The sequence below is a fragment of the Leptidea sinapis genome, chromosome 2 (genome assembly GCF_905404315.1).
Source record: "Leptidea sinapis chromosome 2, ilLepSina1.1, whole genome shotgun sequence".
Lineage (NCBI taxonomy): Eukaryota > Metazoa > Arthropoda > Insecta > Lepidoptera > Pieridae > Leptidea > Leptidea sinapis.
The window spans coordinates 8,151,757-8,174,387 of NC_066266.1; positions in this window are offsets into that span (position 1 = coordinate 8,151,757).

Sequence of the window (22,631 nt, forward strand, 5' to 3'; positions counted from 1 at the left end):
CTTTCCTGATTCGATTCCAGTCCTTTGCGTTCCAATCTGCTAAACTCACCAGATCACGAATGCATATATCAACAAGCAGATCAAATTATGTTACAAGTTAAATTTGGCACCGACCCAAAGCTTCCGCCTATGATCCAGATTGCGACGGGCAAACTTGCAGCTAATTGCTCGATAACTTAACCAATATCTTACCTTACCAACGTCGTTGCCAACTCAACATTTCAGACTTTATTGTAAACTAAACTATTAACTAATCCGTGTAATTCACGTCAGACATAATTTACTGTTAATAATCCCTACTTCTTCTTTTCAATTCAATGCAATTCAAAATATAATGACCCGACAGACGTTGTTCTGTAAATAAAATACTTTTTTTTATGAATTTGTCAGTAATATTTCATAACACCACGGACTAGTAAAAAATGAAGGACTCCGCGCCGTGACATTAGCAAGTGAAGCACCTTTATGCTAGTGTGTGTGCGGTTACGGGGTATAACAGTTACACAATTTTTTCTCCCTTAAATAATCATAAATGGCCACAAATAATTTTATTTCATTGTTTTTACACTTTTCGTTTTATAACACAATGTTTGCTGGGTATAATAATATAATATATTAAAAAAAAAATAAAAAAATAGTCAAGTAAAAAAGTCATGCTATAAGATGATGATAGCAAAGTGACATGACCAAGGTCGTATCGTGATATGTTACAGCTTTGACCGTTTTGTGTTGCGTTACAGCACAAATCACATTATTATCACTGTTATCAGCTGGTCATTTGAACGATCCAGCACTTATTACCATAAATATTATTATGATGTGAATCTGGTTTATTTCGTTTCAGCTATATAATAAAGTGCCTGCTCCTTTTCAATAGCACGTTGAACGTCCACACATGTTCCAAAAATCGAATCCAAACATATATCATGGCTATATATTATTAAAACAAATTTATTCTTGTCTATATCTACTTTAACAAATCGTATTGAGCGTTCGGATGATCCTTTGCTTAATACGGAACCTCATCACCCACATTTGGACAATCATGCAGTATAAATACTTCAAATAAGAATATAATGCCCTGTTTTTCTAACATAAAAAGGAATTATTGTGAAGCTATTATCTAATTAACAGCGCAATACAAGAAGTGGACTGGTTTTCTCTCCTATCTTCTCTTTCAGCCGAAGAAACCGTGAATGTCTTTTATACACGAATTCATATAGTCATCAACACTTACCAAAATTAGTTCACCTAAATTCGCGGGTTAAATTGCTTCTTACTACATGTCATAATAAGTACATTAAACTCCTTGAAGAATAATATACAAAAATACTCGAAATATGAATCGTCTTTAAAAGAGTCTAACTCTAGTTATTCTCGCGTAATGTAGTTTGACGGTGACGAATCTGATGATCATTGCTGTATCTTTGAACCCGCTTTCGTTGGAGCATATAGTATTGACCAATTTGAAAATATAAGTTGCGACAACGGTCATACTCCGTTAATTGACAATATACGTCTCCACAGACCCAATATTTACAGACCCCAATGAAGGCGCCGGTCCTGATAACATTCATCCGGTTTTTCAAAAGCGTACTTGCAAAACGCTATCTATTACTTTAGAAATTATTTTTAATAAATGTTTATCTTTATGGTTACTTTCCTAGTACCTGGAAGATAGCTTATATTACGCCTATATTTAAAGCACGAGCAAAAAACCAAGACGCAAGTTATCGTCCGATCTCTATACAGTCATCAATTCCAAAAAAAATTCAGAATTTGGTACACCAACACAAAGCTAAAACACACAATCATAGAACAGCAACACGGTTTCGTTGCTGGCAGATCTGTTTTGTCAAATTTTCTTGTTTTTACTGATTATTTATTTTAAGGCCTTGGTAATAAAAACCAAATTGAAACAGCTTACACAAATTTCCAAAAGGCTTTTGACAAGATGGACCTACTGTTATTAAAAAACTTATCATTTAATGGAATTAAAGGTAACCTCTTGCGTTGGTTTGGTACTAACCAAAGTGCCCGAGTACAATCGGTAGTTATTAATAGTGTCTTCTCCCCTACAGTTAACGTAACGTCAGGCGTATCACAAGGCTCTATACTCGGCCCATTGTTTTTCACACTTTCACAGCTTGAATATGTCACCCCAATATGGAATCCGCTGCATAAGGTATATGACCATCAGGTCAAGATGATACAAAAAAAATGCTTGCGGTTACACTTTCGCTTGGGTGGACGTCGAAACCACTATAAGAATCTCATAAAAAAATTTAATATTCTTTCTAATAAAATGGCTTAATAGCCAGCGATGACCAACACCTTGAGAAAAATATGTACGATTGAAATTATATCCTCAGAATTACTTCATTTAATAGAATTTCATATACCAGACCGTGCTACACGCTCTAATAATTTATTTCATCTCTCAAACACCAGGACAAATACTGATATACGTACGCCACTGCACATAATGTTTGCTCTCCAAAACTCAAGATTTAATGATGTACATACATTTTCGTGTTCCTCTAAAACTTACAAACTTAGAATAAAACAAATCCTGATACAAACAGAGTAAGTAAGATATCACGAAATTTCTTCTAAATTGTAACAATGTCTACAACTGCATTATGTTAGATTTATTTATTAACTAGTTGTTTGCTACTAAGCGTAATTTAAGTGTAAATTTAAATATTTAGTGTAGGTACTTAGTGAAGTTGTTTAAGGAAGCACCCTTGTAATATATATATTATTTATATTTTTACTATATCTACTTTATGTTTTAGGCTGTATTTGATTCCAAATAAAATAAATAAATAAAAAGTGCTAGACGAAGAACTCGTTATAGGGGATATTATTGCAACTGCGGATGATTTTATGCTTTCGCAATAAATATAACGATATAAACGCCGCAATACCACTAAGGAGGTTGTGTAAGCATGTTTAGAAACTCTACAAGCGGAGAAGCTCTATAAAGTATTCTTAACTTGGCATCATTCGAGCATCGTTATTTTTGGATTTGTGTTCTTTGAAATCAAATGTACGTTCATAGTAGAGCGTTGGTGTTGCAACGTGTTTTATTTTGAATTTTATGACATTCTTTAAAAAATCACTCTTTTTAATAATAATAATTATAATTTATTTCAGACATACAGCCATATTTCAACAATAACTACAATATAAAGAGAATAGAAAATATATACAAGATTACATTTGACCTTACAAATAAATTAAAATGCGGGAAAAAATATTACGTCCGAATAAACCAATCATTAGTAAAATATATCTCTATAAAATTTTCTTGGTTATATCTTTATACCAAGTTTATTAAAAGGGCCGCATAAATATAGAACAAAAACACTATATATCAAGATATAGTCGAGTATTTGTTTGAGGCTAAAGACTTTTCTAAATTTCAAGAACGATCAATATTGAGTTGGACTATGGCCAAGTAAAATAGGTCAGAACCCCTAGTTTATATCAGCTCAATATAAGTGCAAAATCAATGAGAATATTCTGTTTAATTAAGTATTACAACGACGAGGCGTGAAGCGTACTCACAATATTAACCGCAAATTGTTTTTGTCGTCCAATTGACTCGGAGCTCGCACAATTAAGCTAAATTAGCCAGTTGTGTGTCGGTTGATTTTAAAGAAATACTTGTTTCTATATTATGTTGTAGTCAAGAACGTCCAGGCTAAGAAGCGAGTACGAAGATGATTCGGTATTCGTCTTAGCTTGGATGTAGTCAGCGTGCGTTGAGAGTGCGGGCGAGAGCGGGTGCGCGGGCGAGCGCTGAGCAGTCAGGGTAGGACTATCGAGCGAGGCGGTTGTGTCGCGCGTGCATGCTGGGAACACCACGTTTTATTACGTAATCTATAATGGAGCTGTGTGAAGTGAAACTGTCGTGTTAAAACCACAAAAATCTTGACCATGTGACCGGCTCTGCCCCGTCATATATATCAATACTTATATATAAATGTACAACGCACTACATTTAACGACCGAAATAGTATTCACTCTGTTTGATCGAACTGTACTTCATGGTATGGTATGGTAAAGGGGCTCGCGTTTCCGCAATTAAACCGCTCAGTTGGGTTCTTTGGTTCAGAATCGAATAAGAAATGAGGAGATGTATGGGAGAACCATAGTCACCGACATAGCCAATCTGATTGGGAAACTGAAGTGCCAGTTAGCAGGGCACATAGCTCGACGAACAGATGGCTATTGGTACTGTATGGTCCATGAATATAGAATGGTGGCCACGTATCGGAAGATGTAGCGTTGGTAGCCCCCCCCCCCTTCAAGATGGACCAATGATCTGGTCAAGATCGCCGGAATACGTTCGATGAAGGCAGCGCAGGACCGATCGTCTTAGAGATCTTTGGTGGCGGCCTTTGTCCAGCAGTGGACGTGTACCAGTTGATATGATGTTGGGTACATTTTGTTTAGTGTTGGTCAGTCATCCCAAAACCAGCCCAGCTCCTTCCAGAAGTTTAGTACACTCCTGGGATGTTCGTAGACTTCTCAGAGCGACCTTTTATTACTAAGAGTTTTGCCCATTGGTTGGTCACTCTTGCATATTCTAGGATTACATGAGTAACAGCCAGCAACCCTCTGTTCTCATGACTGTTCGTTACGCCGATTCTGAAAAGGTGCTTATTTAGCGCTGTTTGACCCATTACGGTGCCTTCCATGAAGGATATCTTGTCTATACAAATGATTTAAGTTTTCTTTGGTGTTAATTCCGCCAATATTTGTTTTTAAAAAACAATTCGACACGTGTTTCGCCTCTACACGGACATCCGGCACAGGCATCCTCAGGACGTGTTGTTACGCCAAAATCTAGCCCGAGATTTTTTTTTAAAAACAAATATTGGCGGAATTGACACTAAAGAAAACTTAAATCATTTGTATAATTATGGATTTCCGCAAAGTAACGCCTAATTCAATACATTTTCTTGATATCTTGTCTGTTTAGGTTGATCGTGTCAGTTTGGGCGAATTGTACTGCAATCCGTTCACCTTACTGTAGTGTGGCCAAATAGGATGTAAGTACTACGTAATAAGAGGCAGGACTGCCTAAGTAAACATTTGAAATTTAGTTTCGCATGAAACGTGCAATCATTTGACATAAGTTTGAAATAGTCATTACATTAATAAGGCGACGAAATAAAATCCGGCTAAGTATGAAAGCGAACAGTTGATTAACGGTCGTTAACAATAACGTATCTCTAGTTACGGATACATTGCTATTACCGTTTAATGACAAGATCTTATTTATCCATAGTTATGTCCAATAGGTTATTGAAATGTAAGTAAGCGTAAAAGGATAGATTTGTCTACCTCTACTAAGATAAACTAAGGATAGATAGGTTATTGAAAACGGCCGTAAAACGTATTGGATTTCGGCTATCTCCGTTTTTTACAAGATTATAGCCGTCATCTGTCAATCTATCAATGACTGCACGTTGCACACAATCGCTTTTTTAGAGAGTTTCGCTAGGCTGAGTGTGGCTTCGAAATTCACGCAGTGAGGTAGCGTTCGTTAGAGCAGCTAACAATATTGAGGTACCAAAATAGTAATTAAAAGGTGTTCATCAAAATGCTACGCCATCTAAAATTATCTTTTGGTCACGAGAATATTAAATAGCTCGTTAGAATTACGAGTGTAACCATATTAATCGTTGTTCTAATATTGCTTCATACATATAATATATTATACATTAAATATATATCATATTTCCCCGATCATTACGAGAGCGTTTGTAAGAAACATATTCATTAGATCGTTTTTTCTCCGACATACTTTGCAAATCCGACTACAAAGAAAATGTCTTTTAATTTTTCGAGGTAATATAAAATAGACGGGTACGAGTCCCACATCGTCCATTAATATTAAATCTGTGTATTTCTCATTGTTGTTGTAACATCTCCTATTCTTGTTTGTTCACTTACGGCCGTTCCCAATATTCAGTCTATCTCTTACTTGAGATAAAAATCGTAACCATCGTTGACTTTTCTGTCCCAATAAACTTATCGACGGTAACATACCTTTTCCGTACACGCTGTCTGTCAATGGGGTGTATAGCTTACCAGCGATAGAAGTTTGTATGGAAATTGCACTTATATGCAGACTTATCGGGTATATTGGGACAGCTTCAGATTATTGACAGCTAATTACTGATAGTAGAAGGTAGTTATGTATCTTTTTCTGTAGATAGTATATCGGGAACGGCCGTTCAATTTACCTTTTTTATTATTTTTTATTTATTTATTTATACTATTAATCATTTACAGAAAGAATCTTAAAAGCTAACATAGTCCCGCAAAAATGTTTGGTCAGTTTGTCTGCAGGATCAAGTCTCTTGTAATACATTAATGTTTATTAGAACATTGATTTTATACAATTGTAATTAACAAATATTGATAAAAAATATAATAAAAAAATCTAATTTTAATTTTAAGGTAGTGTTGACAATAAATATTTCTTAAAATTAGTTTTTAATTTTCTTTTACTGGTTTCTAGTCGGATGTCCTCAGGCAAGCTGTTTAATAGATAAGGTAGGCGTTTTTTCAAAGTCCTATCTCCGTAGTAGTTATTGATTCTAGGAACCTCGAACTTACCAGCGGACATCAACCGAGTAACGTGGTCGTGCATAATTGGGTTATGTTCCTGATTAATCTGTCTTTTTTTGAGCATGTTTCTCTCTATAGAGTATTGACAAAGTTCTACTTTGTGTATGTTAGCTTTGATTGTGCCCATAAAGGCAGACATACGTCAGGACTATTAATAAGAGAATGAGCTTCCTTGTTTGATGTTTCCGGGACGATACAACATGGGTACCTTTAAAAAAAACGCGTACACCTTCCTTAGCTAACTTAGTAAGTAATCAGGCTGGCAACGCTCCTGTGATTCCTCCGGTGTTGTAAGAGAATGTGAGTGATCACTTAACACCAGGTGACCCGTACACGCTCCTCTTCTGTAAAAAATAAAAAAGAAAACTCGAACATATGATAAATAATCAATTAAACTGTAAATTTATACATCCGTTATGAAAATAAACGTGGTTATACAGAGTTTGTGTACAATTTGTTACCCGAGGTTAACAATAAAAAGGTAAAAGTCGCAGACAGGTTTTTGCGCCATTGCAGTTCATCGGCGCTCACGTGTCTCGTAAACGAACTGCACTGGAAAAAGAGGAAAAACAACGCTTAAACTGGTGTACAAGGGTGAGACATAATTAAATTTTGTACATGGATAATATACCAAAATAATTGAATATCTATTCTATTTATTTGTCATTTAACGGCAAATTTAAATTGTTGCGAAACGGCAAGATTGTCAGGAATGGGCCAACACGACACCAATGTATGACAATTATTAAACGCATTCAATACAACAATGAATTCAGGTTGATGCTGGGGCTGCCTGGATTTTGTAGTGCTTCGGCAATGTTCGAATATGCGAGGGTGGACGGCTTCCATGCCATCCAGCACAAAAGAACCGCGACATTGCTAAAGACCTATTGTTACTCATTACAATGCACCGATTATAAAGGCATTTATGCGGCTTCGTGTGCCTGTTTAGTTATAATAATATCAACATAATATTTTATTAAGGACATTTTACTAACAATTATTATAGAATTCTGTTTCTCAATTTTTTTTTATGGAATAGGTGGACAAACGAGCGTAGGGGTAACCTGGTGTTAAGTGATCACCGCCGCCCACATTCTCTTGCAACACCAGAGAAATCACAAGAGCGTTGCCGGCCTTTAAGGAAGGTGTAAGCGCTTTTTTTGAAGGTACCCATGTCGTATCGTCCCGGAAACACCATATTATTATTATGTATATGAATTCTGTGAACTAGATTACACAATTTACAAATTCTCCTGCATAAAATAAGATTTGACATCCAAGAAAGTCTCAAAACCTTCAATTTCTAGATAAAACACGTATTCATTTTACTGTTACGTTTATCTGATATTCTTTCCCACATATTACAGCGTCCGTATCGATCCTAAAGTCATCCTTTTCTTATTCAACCTATCACTTGGACAATCTGAGATATGACGCACATTCAGTAACGTCCCAGAAGCCCTTAGTTCCGATGCTAAAGTTCTGATAATAGAGTTCTAATAATAGAGAAAGTTATACTTACAAATTTATTTTGTGGGGAATTTAGTTGTGGGGCACAAAAAACCACAGACGTACAATCGTTAAACTTAAAAACATAAGTTGTGACCTTAGATTAATCATTAGTCTCCACTGCCCTCCAACTATATACCACAGGCGTAGTCGCAGAGTGCGGCAAATAATACTACGTCCAAGTGGGCGTACTCGAGCCAGTCTCAAACAATGCGTGACGTTGAGTATGCCGGTTTGCGTGGTAAAGCTTTGTAAAAGTAATACTGCAAAAAATAAGAAAGACACTGGGATCACATATCATCACTAAGTATTTTGTATTCTATTAATTTAAATGTAAAATAACACGAAGCGTATGTTACAAAATTTGAAAGATGCCATTGAGTTTCAAGATGCCACGCACACAAGCATCTAATAGTTGTCGTAATAAAAAAGCTATTGTTCTTAGGTAGTGCGGTATTTAGTTAGTAGCGCAGTGGAGACCAATCCTTAATTTAAGGGTTAAACTTAAAAACTGTGACATTTTACCCTTTATAGTCTATGCTATACATGTTATCTTTGACTGTCAGAATGAAAAAGAAAGTGACGGCATTAAATTTAATGAAACATTAACTTTAAAGATGCTTTCTGCAACAAGCGGTAAGTAAGAAAATATAAGTCTAACTCCTAGTTTGCATGTAATAAGGTAACAATAGCTGAAGCCGGTTTCAGATTTAATGCCGTCTTGCTAAGGCGGGTGAGACAATAATCTGTGCGATTGGAACAACTGGAACTCCCACTAAAAACCGTACGTACCTATATCTCTCGCCGGTAGCTCAATAGCTTTTTCAGTGAAACGAGCGCGGGCAAGGCGGTCTTAAATTCTGTTCATGGACGCGAAGAGTCAGCCGACGCTACTCAAATCACGGAACAGATGTGTACTGAATCGAATAGGGAATATAGTTTACTAGAAACCAAAAAAGAAGTTTAATATTTTTTTGTCATTCTGTCTATATTATTGTAATAGGGCATAACGCAAAAAATACTGAATAGGTTTAATTCAAATTTTGCACAAAAGTAAAAATAAAGTAAGTATTATATTTAATTATCAAATTTTCTCTAGGAACCGTAAAAAAAAAAGAAAATAGGACATCTAATATGTACCGGTGTGCATTCAAAGTGCCGTTTTGTATAAAGACTAACTCCGTACGGTCCAATACATTAATCGCTGCCCAAAATGTAACTGAGCCTCCACCATAAGGGATTATTTCTCAAAGTAAACTTCTGCGAATCGTTACCTATGCCTTCGCAGTACTCGCCCACGTAGGTCCTCAGCATACAATGATATTCTGGCTGCAACCGAGAATAATACTCTACCCCCGTCTTTTTGAGTCTGAAGCTGAGTCTAGCATCTCTGTGTTCGCGGAGTAATTAAGGACCACGGGCTGGTCGGCGACTGCATATATTTGCAGCGAGAAGCCTCCTCCTGACCTGAATCCATAAGCTGGTTTGCACCCCTCTCACTTTCTCTAGAGTCTTTTTGAAGTCAACATAAGAGGATGTGCGATTTCTTAATGCCTGGTTCACCAGGAAGCGGTCATCTCGAGCTTCTATGCATGGTTTTCTTCCAGAACCAGGCCTTCTACTGAAGGAACCAGTCTCTTGATATCGTTGCCAAGTTCTCTCGAGAGTCGAACGTCTCATGCTTAGCCTCTGGGACACTTAACATTGACTACACCCTTCCTCAAATAGCGTTATATCTTTGCTCGCTGTTATAGAACGCTATCACCCATTATAGAGACCGCTAAATAATCTTATCAAAACTTAAAAATATTAAGGAAATAGTAAAATCCGACAATAATTATCTAAAAATTATATACAGTTCATTACGTACTGTCAACGATTACCGCCACGATACGCAGGTAACAAATAATTAACTGCAATTTTTGTTTAAGTCTGATTATGTCTTAAATTTGATTTTTTTTTGCAAATATTTTTATATATACTTATATATAAATATAGAAGTATATTTTAGTTTCACTCTTAGACCTTGCACCATTGAGGTTAAATTTTAAATAAAAAAAAATCAAATTTAAGCTCCCAAAATTTAGTTTATGTATTCAAATTTATTGAATTAGGCGTAACTTTGCGGAAATTCATTATTATACAAATGATTTAAGTTTTATTTAGTGTTAATTCCGCCAATATTTGTCCTTAAACAATTCGACACGTGTTTCGCCTCTACACGAGGCATCCGCAGGACGTGTTGTCTCGCCAAAATCTGGCACGAGACTCTCAGTCTAGTGCCAGATTTTGGCGTCGAATTGTTTTAAAAACAAATATTGGCGGAATTAACACTAAAGAAAACTTAAATCATTTGTTTAAGTATTCAAATATTTGTCTTTCAAGATACTCCAACATCAAAATCCTTTAGTCGAGTAATTCAAAATATTTAATGTAAATTAATAATGTAATATATACACAAGTATTATTGAGTTACTGTAAGCAGATGCATGATTCACACTGCAGTAGGAATTAGACAAGCATTTACAATACAAATGCAACAATGAAGTAAGTATTCAATAGATGTTATGTTACGTTGAGAAGCATTTAATTCGACACACGAGGTATTTTCTCATCGCTAACAATGAAAACTGCGGGGCAAACAAAATAGAACAAGCAAACACAACTCCGGGCAGAGCTTTACACTTTCAATGAGAAACCTACGTCATTGTTCAAAGGTGTTTTTAGATGCAACAGAGCATTAACTTGTATTTTGTTGGTAGTAATAATTTGTGAAATTAATTTTATATGCTTTTTATATAGTAAATTTATACAAATGATTTGAGTTTTCTTTAGTGTTAATTCCGCCAATATTTGTCTTTAAACAATTCGACACGTGTTTCGCCTCTACACGAGGCGTCCTCAGGACGTGTTGTCTCGCCAAAATCTGGCTCGAGACTCCACTGGAGTCTTTTTTGAGATTTTGTAGAGGCGAAACACGTGTCGAATTGTTTAAAGACAAATATTGGCGGAATTAACTCTAAAGAAAACTCAAATCATTTGTATAATTATGGATTTCCGCAAAGTAACGCCTACTTCAATAATGTTTTTTTTATAGTAAATTTATTCAAACAATACATATCTAATAACTATATACATTATCCCCGTGGTAGTGTTATAGGCTATATAACGTTTTCAAAAAAATTTGGGATCCCTACTAAAAGTCCAGTAATGTAACCCAAAGTGTAAAAATACGTACGCGAACGTCGTCGCGGGGTATCAGCTAGTAATAAATAAAATAATGTTTTTTATGAATTTGTCAATAATATATCATAACATCAAGAATTATTTCGTAAAATATGCTCCCTGTTGTTGTAATGAATTTGTTTCACAGCAGAACTGTCAAACCGTGCGTCAATAAATTCTCTCATAGAAAATATGTCCATACAAAACAAATATCGGACGAAGGGGGGCACATCAAAGGAAAAACAAAATTGTTGCTTTTATTTAATTCCGAACATTTTCATATTTATTCACCTTTTAAACCTTCCCTGGACTTCTACAAATAATTCAAGACCAAAATTAGCTAAATCGGTCCAGCCGTTCTCGAGTTTTAGCGAGACTAAAGAACAGCAATTCATTTTTATATATATAGATTATACTATAACACTATAAAAAAAATCCCGTCGTGTGTGTATACTCTTAATTGTCAAAACGATTAACTCAAATCAGCAGAACGGATGTTTACGATTCTCTAAATTAGATATATAATATACCTTTGCGGTAAAACTAAGGACCTGAACTTAACAAAGTAAAGAAGAGCTTTAATCGTGTATACATTATTGTGTTTCGGTCTGAAGGGTGCCGTAGCGAGACGAGCAGGACGTTCAGCTGATGGTAATGGATATGCCCTGCCCATTACAATGCAGTGCCGCTCAGGATTCATGAAAAATCCAAAAATTCTGAGCGGCACTACTACTGCGCTTGTCATCTCGAAGCATAAGATGTTAAATCTCATTTGCCCAGTAACTTCACTAGCTACGGCGCCCTTCAGACCGAAACACAGTAATTTTTACACATTACCCATTATCTAGCTGAATATTGATAATAATAATAACTTTACTGAATTCTGTTTTCTTAAAATCAACAATATGTTAAGATTACAAATATTTACAATATTGGATAATTCCCTTAATTAGAATAAATACAACACTCGTTAAAGATTAATTAATAAATTAATTAATCACTTGGCGTTGCGTAGAGACGTCTTCATTGTGTGTCTTCTAGCGCATTTATTAAGGGGAGTGTCCCGAAGAAATATTTCACCTGATTCTTACCGATGTATTCCTAAGTACCTTCGCACGACACGCCACAAATTAGGATGTCATCCCCACCACCTGGATGTGTGGCGGTCCTCCACAGTGCGTTTTTCAAGGAGCTTCCTTCCACGTTCTACAAAGCTGTGGAATGAGCTTCTTTGTGCGGTGTTTCCGGGAGGATACAAGATAAGATACAAGAGTTACAACAAAAAAGCGCGTACACCTTACTTAAGAGCCAGCAACGCTCCTGTGATTCCTCTGGTGGTGATCACTTGAATAATAATAAAAGAAATGAACGAATTGCCAGTAAACAACATGTTTCCACACCAGACAGATCGATCTTTACTTAAGCCTCTGCACTACTTCAGTACTCTGTGTTATAATAAACAGTAAACATAACATCATATTATATCTTATATCTTTAAACGAGCAATTCTTGTATATATATATATATACAGGGTGTCCCGTAATCAGTGGACCAACGGGATACCCGTGATAGGGGTGGTCATCATCTATCGAAAACACCAAATTTTTCTGTTCTAGGGCCAGTAGTTCAAAAGATATGATTTTTTAAGCATTATTTTGAAAATTCTACCCTTATCAACACAAAAGTTGAAAAAAAATATTTTTTATTTTTATTTTGCCCTGTTTCTTAACTTAAGGTGGCTGAGGAAACATGTGTCTTCACAATTAAATCCATTTTTGTGAATAAATATTGCCAAATTGAAAATTAAAAACCAAAACATGCGCAAATATCAAATAACTAAATTTGGAACGTGATGTTTGAAGCAAGCTAGTGCAAAAAAAATGTATGACAGCCTTGCGGACCATTATTTAAAAAACATCTGCAGTTCATACTGATTCCAAAAAGGTATAACAATATTACATTTTACAAAAAAAATAACTTAATAACCAATTTTAGACTCCAATTGCGAGAAACATTTAAGCGCTATCTATTCTGAGAATTATTTTGTTATCGAGAGAGAGATAACACAATATGCTATCTCTTTCTCGCTCAGGTACCTTTTTCGTTTACGGGGTCCTATTGGCCGACGCCTATGATCCCCACACCCTAATTTTTCAAATTATTCTTAGTTTCATCAGAGACTTGCTCATAGCTCGTAGCTGCACACGTGTTTTTTACTTCGCTACCATTACGACTCTTTTTTTTGGTGACTGACGCTTGAATTGGACCTTGTTTGTCTTTGTGATTTGGATACTGTTTGCCCGGATTTTATAAAATGCCTAATACCTATACTCCTCGTGAATATGCTGAGATGTATTTTATTTACGGTCTGTGTAATGCAAACGCTCGGCAAGCAGCCCGTACGTATCGTGAGCGCTATCCTAATCGCGACCGCTATCCGGATCATCGAATTTTTCTCCGTGTAAATAACGCGTATTTAGAAGGCAGAATTCCCGGAGCTGCAAACAACGTGGGAAGACCTAGAAGAGTCGATGAACTTCAAATACTGGCCGAAGTGACAGAAGAACCTTCTACGAGTGTTCGTCGTATTTCAAGACGTACTGGTATAGCAAAAACAACAGTACATCGCATTTTAAAAAGAAACAGTTTATACCCTTATCATATTCAACGAGTGCAGGCACTATTACCTGCTGATTATCAACGGAGGATAGATTTTTGTGCAGAGATGCTTCGCCGATGCCGACAAGATCCACTATTTTTCAATTCAATATTATGGAGCGATGAATCGTGTTTTAAAAGAGTTGGAGTGTTTAACATTCATAATTTACATGAATGGGCTGTTGTGAATCCACGTATTGTACGAGAAGATAGATTCCAGCACCAGTTTGGAGTCAATTTGTGGGCTGGAATCTTAGATGGTAAACTTATTGGTCCATTTGAGCTCCCACCGAGGCTTAATGGTGCTCGGTACTTGCAATTTTTAAGAAATGACTTAAGTAATTTATTAGCAAATGTACCACAGGAGGTATGTGAGAGGATGTGGTTACAGCATGATGGCGCACCCGCTCATTATTGCAGACAAGTGAGGGAATATTTAAACGAGTCTTACCCAAGTAGGTGGATTGGACGAGGAGGTACAATCCCATGGCCAGCTCGATCACCTGATCTTAATCCATTGGATTATTTTTTATGGGGATATTTTAAAGAATCCGTATATGAAACCGTTAACGATAACGAAAGACAGCTAAGACAAAAACTGAATGTGGTGAGTGAAAAAGTCAAAAATAATGAAAGGGCGTTAAAAAGTTTAAAAAGAAATTTTATAAGAAGATGCCGGCTATGCCTTAGAGTAAGAGGAAGACATTTCGAACATTTATTATAAGAAATAAATAAAAAAATTCTAACTATTTACTTTTGTTTTATTGTAAATTCCGCCAAGAAATTGCTATCTAATGTTGATTTAAAATAATTATTGTCTTTTATTGTTTCACAATAATGATTAATTATACCTTTTTGGAATCAGTATGAACTGCAGATGTTTTTTAAATAATGGTCCGCAAGGCTGTCATACATTTTTTTTGCACTAGCTTGCTTCAAACATCACGTTGCAAATTTAGTTATTTGATATTTGCGCATGTTTTGGTTTTTAATTTTTAATTTGGCAATATTTATTCACAAAAATGGATTTAATTGTGAAGACACATGTTTCCTCAGCCACCTTAAGTTAAGAAACAGGGCAAAATAAAAATAAAAAATATTTTTTTTCAACTTTTGTGTTGATAAGGGTAGAATTTTCAAAATAATGCTTAAAAAATCATATCTTTTGAACTACTGGCCCTAGAACAGTAAAATTTGGTGTTTTCGAGAGATGATGACCACCCCTATCACGGGTATCCCGTTGGTCCACTGATTACGGGACACCCTGTATAATCTGAATCTCGGAAACGGCTCCAACGATTTTCATAAAATTAAGTATGCAGGGGATTTCGGGGGTGATAAATCGATCTAGCTAGGTTTCAATTTAAAAAAAATGGTTTTATCCATGTTTGAATGAGAAACAGCTACAATAACATTAGAATACAAAGGTAAATTTCGCCACTATATACAAGACTATTATAGCTCAGATGGGACATTGGGTGATCCGGAAAGCAGAAGACCCCGGTTCGAATCCAGGTGTTCTATTAGTTTTTTTTTGTTCAAGTTTTGTACATCCTGAAAAATCCGAGCAAGGCTCGGTCGTCCGGATACTTGGATTAAAGTCTGCCAGTCTGTATTTTACTTAAATCGTAATAAGTAAAAATGAAGGATAGCTGTTATAACATTCAACGGTATATTTCTAAGCTATGATGTACATACATATGATATGGAACGTATGGATGTATGCTTGTTACTGTTGTATGTATTTTTTAATGCTGACTCATAATCAAACAAATTTAAAAAAACAAGTAAAAAAAATTTAAAAAATTTGGGCGTGGACCACCCATAACATTTAGGGGGATGAAAAATTGATGTTGTCCGATTCACAGACCTACCCAATATGCACTCAAAATGTCATGAGAATCGGTCAAGCCATTTCGGAGGAGTTCAAAGTTTAAAACCATGACACGAGAATTTTATATATTAGAAGAAGACCGCTGGGCGGTAGTTTTTGACTTTCAATAACTGATATTATATCCTATTTTCAATAAAAATATTCGAATTTGAGTATAAACTAATTATTCAACTTGTTAAATGAACTCCCAACCTATGAACAGAGTTAAACAAAGTTGGAAATGCAAAGTGAGTTTCAATTATGTTCAGGTATTTATGAAGCTGTATAGCTCGGCGTGCATTAATAATCAATATTGTCTTCGACGACCCCAATACTGATTGTACCTCCACACTTTCATAATAGAATCCTGAATTTATAATTTGTTGACAGAAGACCTGAATATTGTGATTTCTGTAAAATGTGAACGTATAAGCTATGCCGTTTTTACCTACTAACTGATTACTTCCTCAAATCAAATCAAAATATTTTATTGCAAGTCACATTTTACAGTAGGATGGTTGGTACATTAATGGGTAGACAATATGTGACGCCCTGCAAGGGCACAGCAACGTTATACATAAAATAAATAAGTCTTATACATTTTATACATTCTTATACTATATTGTAACTAATTCTCACACTTAGTGTAATTAAAAAAATCGGGTAAATCGTAGAAGCATTTTGAAACTAAAAAATTTTTAAGATGTCTTTTAAATAGAGAAGGCTTCTCTTTATTTTTAATTTCGTTTGGGATGTGATTATAAATTTTTATTGCCATGTGGTGAGGGCTCGATAACACTAATGACATACTTGTTTGGGGAATTTTGAATTTGTTTAAATTTCTATTATTCCTTAATCTTTATATATATAATTCTTGTGTGCGTGTGTATGTCACTGAACTCCTCCTAGACGGCTGGACCGATTCTAATGAAACTTTCTGTGTGTATTCAGGTGGATTCGAGAATGGTTTAGATTCACAATTGAACTACCTCCTAAACGGCTGGACCGATTTTGATGATGTTTTTGTGTGTTCCAGTGAATTTGAGATTGGTGTGTGTCTTCAGGTGGATTTGAAAATGGTTTAGATTCACAATTAAACTACCCCCTAAACGGCTGGACTGATTTTGATGACTTTTTTGTTTGTTTCAGTGAATTTGAGATTGGTTTAGATTCTCAATTCCGCCCATATAATATAATTCTCCTGCTCATGTGTATGTTAGTGAACTGCTCCTAACGGCTGGAACGATTTTTCAAATTTAAAACATGTGTACAGGACAACGTCTGTTGGGTCCACTAGTATAGATATAAACTTTAATCTACTAGGTTTAAGCTAAGCGATTGTGAATCGCCACTATAAATATTTCCTTGGAACGTATATCGTCCAGGGTAAAGTGGAAGACTTTAGACCGCGTGGAAGGTCACCAATGCGATGGACCGATCAGATCGAATATGCTGCAGGCGGCCCCGTGCATGAGTGCACACGAATGACCTGTAACAGAGAGGGATGAAGAGAAATTGTGAGGTGGATTACTTCCCTAATGAAACTTCTTGAAAACCACTACTGCACTGTAAAGCGCGTTTCGACCGAGAAGATAATATCAAATATACCTAAATACAAATACATTGCTATGTTCGCTTACAACGGTCCCGATATCGAGCAAGTGGTGCAGCAATGGTGGGCAAATTTACACATTAATTCAATTGATGAGTATTGTAAGGAAGACTATCCCTTTTTTGGTAATTTGGTCAAGTCCTAGGCTCTTATTATTATCTAGTTTTGATAGTGTTTTATATACCTCTCTAGTAGTACTTTGCTTCATAGGGACATCAATACCAGAGTCGTCAGTATGCGTGCCTTCATTAGGTTGGAATACGTTAGGTAAGTGGTTTGCGAAAGTGTATATTTTTTGTTGTGGGGTTCTGGACCATTTACCATCTTTCAGCTTGAGGGGTAGTCTGTTTCTTTTCTGTTGGTTTAGGTCCGACGTTGATTTAGCCTTCCAAAGAGAGTAGTTTGTAGACTTTGGTGCTGTAAAGGATTCTAATTGCCGTGCAAGTGTTTTGTTTGCGGCATTCCCAATGAGTTATTCTTGAGTTTTATTTTGAGTTCAACCATAGCTCTATTGTATGCTTGTTGGTTTTAATTTTAAATTAAAACAAAATTCCTTGATTTGAAACAAAGACAACGTTATCTAAAATTATGAGTGAGATTCCCACGAATAGCATAAATAAACAAACTAAAATACCTACAGCCAGAAAATTATGTATTACAAATACAATACAACACAGTCACATAAAATTCTCATGTCGCGGTGTTTGTAGTTCAACTCCTTCGAAACGGCTTGACCGATTCTCATTAAATTTTGAGTGCATATTGGGTAGGTCTGAGAATCGGACAACATCTGTTTTTCATCCCCCTAAATGTTAAGGGTGGTCCACGCCAAATATTTTGGAGTTTACTCTTTAAGAATCGATTTTCATATAAGGCGTCTGGTATGAGAAAAATATGGATAGTAAAATCTACTCATCAAATCTCATAGTAACGTTTTTGCTGCGCATCATTTCTCGCGCACCTTTCACTGTCTTGTATTTTGAAGCTTTATTATTGAAATTGATTTATTATTATACTTTCATGAAGTTACGTGAAAATTCTATAAATTATGGAAGATTGTGGTTTAAATAATAGTGCCGGAAAATCTGATAAGCACGCAGGTACTAAGTAATTTACAATTCACACATTACAACACTATTACATGTATTGTATATAAAATAAACATGTGTGCTTTGTATTTATTAAATATTGAATAATTCAATATAGTTCAAACAAATTTATATGAGCTATATACATAATTAAATGTTTAATTTAACATGGAGAGTATATATAGCGCATTTCACGACAAATAGACAATTTTTAACGATTATTGCGATAACGTATAAATCTCCGCGAAAAGGTTGATTATTGCCGCCTCGCACTAAAGTAAAGTGTTAAAAAAGAAGTCTGGTCTGTAGTGTAGCCTGAGAAGAGATTTATTTTCACCAGTAAGTCCAAAAACCTCCAAATACAAGTGTACAATACTTTGTAATTATTAAATATATAAAAGTTTGAGCGTATCGATAGGGCTGTACCTAATTGTAAACAATATCGATAGTATGTGTACCTATCCATTTGTAAATGGTTATACACACACGGAATAAGGAAAAAAGGCTGGAAAGGCGTAACAGCCGCTCCGTCACTATGATAAAACAATCATACTTAAACCGTATCATACGTTCACTACTTGTAGTTTTTTTACTGCTTGTCGTTCATGTTTAGAGTGCGTCAGGAACGTAGCTACGATGAATAGTGTTATAATAACGTGTTGTGGTATTATTACTTGATAGACAAATATTCAGAGTTCTAGAATCGAGGAGGTATATCTTTTCATCAGTAAGTCAAAAATAATAATTAATATCTCTTTAGTTTCAAAAGTATAGCAACGACTATGAAATTTTAAATACTTGTCAACTTTCAAAACGCTAGATTTTATTAGCTAGCTAGATTACCTTTGATATACATTTTACGAAAAACTGGATCTATTGGTTTTAATGATGTAGGTGTTGAACATTTCTGTAAAACATTAATACTTTCTGAAGTTTTTATATTTATGCCATTTTACAAAATAAATGAAGTCAGATGGCCTTGAATAGACGAGAATATAAGTTTAATGTTGCTATAGACACAGGAGAACTTTAATATCTATCAACTTATATATCAAAGGATTTGAATCTACAGAGTTTCAGAATCGTCATAAAATTGTATACAGATAAGCTTCAAATATAAATAAAAATATATTGTTGTAAAAATATGCACCACTTTGTAGTAACTGAAATATTTAAAGATTTAATCTATCATCAAATTGGACAGTATCATATGGAAAATCATGTGACAGACTAAAAGCAATCATTGAAAAGTATCTTAACTTAAGCTTGTACTTAATTGTAATGAGCTGAACGTCCTGCTCGTCTCGTTCCTTACTGTTATAAAAATTAAGCTGCTAAGTATTTATATGTTATTGACAAATATTATGTAATTTATTTTAATACACTGTTCTAAATTATCGACAAAAATATCGATAGCATTTTCTCATTTGTCAACCACTATTCATATCAGACCATAGTCTGACAAATATAATTTCATACTTTTGACAGTCCACTAGGTATGGGGGTAATGTTTAATCTTTTTCCGCAGTCATCTGGAAGACAGAGCGTAGGTTGGTTTCAAAAAATCTGTGCGCCATTATAGAACAAGGCAATACTTCAAGCCAGCCAACATTCTAGCGCTCTACATAGCGCAGGTCCGGCCACGTTTGGTGTACTACTGTCATCTATGGTCTGGCGCACCCCAGTAACAGCTCAAACCATTTGAACGCTGAACGCCGAGCTGCTCGTGTTGTCCGGGATCCAGTGCTCTGTGAACGGCTTGATCATCTGACGTTGCGACATGGCTTATATTTTGTGAATAAAGTACCCATGCGTATCAATTATTATTTACATGATTTTAATATATTCGATTTAAATATCAAAACCGATTTTCGAAAGTTGAGTTGTTCGTTATGCGTGGCACATCACTATACTCATGAACCCATCCATGAAGTATAACATTATCGGTATGATAGATTAACTAAAAAAAATGAAAATGTCAAAAGTAGGCGTGTGTAGGCCAATTATCTATGTGTTGACCAATTATAGGGCTGCGTTAGTGGTTACGTATATGTGCGAATGCTTGTGTTTATTTGATTAGAGCGTGTGTAGGGCGTGTAGTATAACATCGAGCTGCGACAGTTGTTCCCATACAAATTATGCGTGATGGCCATTCTAATGTCTTCTATCTGTTCTGTGCTATTAACTATGAAGTTATTTTATTTATTTAATATCTATATTTTTTTTATTAATAACTTTAGCTTTTATTAACTTCTGCTGTATGTCTGTTTGTAACCGACTCCATTGGACTTGATTTTGTTTAGTACCTGTTCTAAGACAATCGTTCTTGAGGAGTAAACTCCAGTCATGCGTCGGAGCTGACACACACGCTTTCTTTTTAAATTTTTTTTGACATTTTTTTCAAATTTGTTTGATTATGAGTCAGCATTAAAAAATACATACAACTTCAAATTTTCATCCATCTACGATCAACAGTTACTTTTGTATCGCGATTTTAATATCGGCAATACAACGTTTGCTGGGTCAGCTAGTATAATATAAAACTTTCAAATAAAGAATGCATTTCGAGTATCTAATGAATGATATACATTTTGTTAATAATTTCAGGCGTGTACAACACTCGTCAGAATTATTCAGTAATGTTTAAATTCATTGCAAATCTATATCAAATGTATTGCAGTACATATGTGTATGAGATTTGTTACCTGAGACCAACAATAAAACCTTAACAAGTCGCAGACAGGGTTTTCTGCCCTTCGGCATTGCAGATGAAACTGACTGATGTAATAATCCCCTCGTGAACGAACTGATGCTGCGCGCTAATGGAATGGCGGGAAAAGAGAAAAACGACGCTTATACAGTTGAAGTGCTTTCAATTTTATGTACCTATGGTATGTTAGGTTCTGTTTGATTACCCTTTATTATAAAGTGTGTTGGCTTTTGTATAATACAAAACAGAAAGTTGAAGAGTTGTATGATGCTAACATAAAAAAATAAAATATTTATTACGTATTCTTAATTAGATAATAATCTACTTTTATCTCTAAAACATATTAAATTAATAAAACTTTAAGAATGCCATATTTAATAGAACAGATAAACTTATATAATATTATTTTTGTTCTTAATTAAATAGATATTTTATAAAATACATTTAGAGCTTTATTAAATAGAAAGATTAGTGTTATTATTTTATTTTATACATACCTTTTTAATAATTATAATAAATTTATTTCCCAAACATTACAATAATTAATAATAGCTGTTAGTAGTTACAAGTTACAAATAGTTCTAAATTATATTATTAATTACTTACATACAAAACAGGGAGCAAAGACAGCTAAACTAGTATGAACTGTGTTTCAGCTGTCAGAGACTTCTCGGTACAAGATATCATTACCTATATAGTCAATCAAATTATCAAAATCAGATAAAATAAATTAAAAGTATAACTTCTAAGAATGTGTGTGTATGTGTGTGTGTGTTTGTGAGTGTATGTGTGTGTCTAGATATGTTATTATGATTTGTTTATATGTATTAAGTTGTTTTATTGTGTAACATTCTCGGTCTCATGGAAATTCAGCCCATGGAGCCAGTTTTTGGTTGTTTTTTTGCATTGTAATAAAGTCTGTAGGTATATGTTTAGTCTTGCGTTGGCTGCATTATATATCTGGTTACTGTGAAAATATAATTGTCGTCTTGCCAAATTTAAATATTTCGTTTCAGAATAGGTCCGAACGTTAAATTTTTATGTTTCTATAAGATAGTCATTTGCAGACAAAGCTGGCGGACCGTAAGTACACCTGATTCTAAATAGACGCAATTAGTGCTATATCTGAGAGGTTTTCTGAGTAGGACTTTTAAAATTCCTCTGCTTCTAAAATTCTAGCTGCATAAGTGTAACTAATACAGACACCTCCCATACTGTCACACAATATTTTAATAGGCTTTGAGATAGCCTTTATTTGGAAAATATGTTATATTTTACAATAAATGAGTATTTTCAATGATA